The 1,516-nt window shown below is 41.3% G+C and overlaps 1 protein-coding gene and 1 pseudogene across 2 annotated transcripts in view; one reads left to right on the top strand and one right to left on the bottom strand.

Annotated features, from left to right (window-relative positions):
* The window catches only part of LOC126385587 (zinc finger protein OZF-like), a 98,696-nt gene that overhangs the window by 26,380 nt on the left and 70,800 nt on the right, over window positions 1–1,516 (bottom strand). The gene's annotated exons all lie outside the window — the stretch shown is intronic.
* On the top strand, window positions 129–994 carry LOC126385594 (endothelial zinc finger protein induced by tumor necrosis factor alpha-like; annotated as a pseudogene).

Raw genomic sequence — 1,516 nt, 5'->3', positions numbered from 1 at the left:
TAATGGTGACTTGTTAGTCCACATGAGGACTCACACAGGTGAGAAGCCGTATACTTGTAAAGTATGTGGGAGAGCTTTCGGACGTAATGGTCACTTGTTAGTCCACATGAGGACTCACACAGGTGAGAAGCCGTTCCTTTGCAAGACCTGCGGGAAAAGATTCAATGAGAAGTCAGTATTGAAAAGGCATTGTAGAATCCACACAGGTGAGAAGCCACATACTTGTGACGTATGTGGGAGAGCTTTCGGACATAATGGTGACTTGTTAGCCCACATGAGGACTCACACAGGTGAGAAGCCGTTCCTCTGCAAGACCTGCGGGAAAAGATTCAATGAGAAGTCAGTATTGAAAAGGCATTGTAGAATCCACACAGGTGAGAAGCCACATACTTGTGACGTATGTGGGAGAGCTTTCGGACATAATGGTCACTTGTTAGTCCACATGAGGACTCACACAGGTGAGAAGCCGTATACTTGTAAAGTATGTGGGAGAGCTTTTGGGCGTAATGATCACTTGTTAGTCCACATGAGGACTCACACAGGTGAGAAGCCCTATATTTGTAAAGTATGTGGGAGAGCTTTCAGACATGATGGTCACTTGTTAGTCCACATGAGGACTCACACAGGTGAGAAGCCGTATACTTGTAACGTATGTGGGACAGCTTTTGGGCGTAATGATCACTTGTTAGTCCACATGAGGACTCACACAGGTTAGAAGCCGTATACTTGTAAAGTATGTGGGAGAGCTTTTGTACGTAATAGTGTCTTGTTAGTCCACATGAGGACTCACACAGGTGAGAAGCCGTATACTTGCAAAACATGTGGGAAACACTTCAGATCTAGGAGTAACTTGACAGTCCACATGAGAACGCACACAGGTGTAAAGGTGCATGACTTGAGCACAGAGGTTCCAGTTGAAGTCACACATATACAAGAGAGAGACTGTTTACATGTAAAACATGTGGCAGAGCTTTCAGAGGCCTGTTCCATAAAGCATGCTTGGCAGAGCTTTCAGAGGCCTGTTCCATAAAGCATGCTAAGAAAAGTGGGGAGTGAAGTCTAAATCCTGAATTTTAATTGAAATTGCAGGTCTGGAAAAGTTAAACTAGTGAGATAAAGAACAAAAGGAGGAGACTGCTTTAAAGTTTGAATGAATTTTATACTTGCAAGAGTCATGGAAAACCTGGAAAAGTCTGAAATTAGTCAAAATCATTATAAGTCACAGAACTTGTTTGTGTGAAATTATTAGAATCATCTTCAGTGGATAACCCTCCATATAATGTAACATAATGATTGATTTAACATTTGTATCAGAAGAAGTCTCTGGTGTTACCACATGGAAGGTGTTAAGTAAATCAACAATAGGTAGTGATCATTACCCTGTAATAATTAAGACTGGAGTAGAAGTTCACCAAGATGAGGATCTAAGACTACCAAGATGTAAATTAGATAAAGCAAATTGTGAGGTGTATCAAAAGCTATGTAAGGATAAATATGAGCTGTTAAACAAAGAAGA

The sequence above is a fragment of the Epinephelus moara genome, chromosome 24 (assembly GCF_006386435.1).
Source record: "Epinephelus moara isolate mb chromosome 24, YSFRI_EMoa_1.0, whole genome shotgun sequence".
Lineage (NCBI taxonomy): Eukaryota > Metazoa > Chordata > Actinopteri > Perciformes > Serranidae > Epinephelus > Epinephelus moara.
This window is presented reverse-complemented; position numbering and strand designations above follow the sequence as displayed.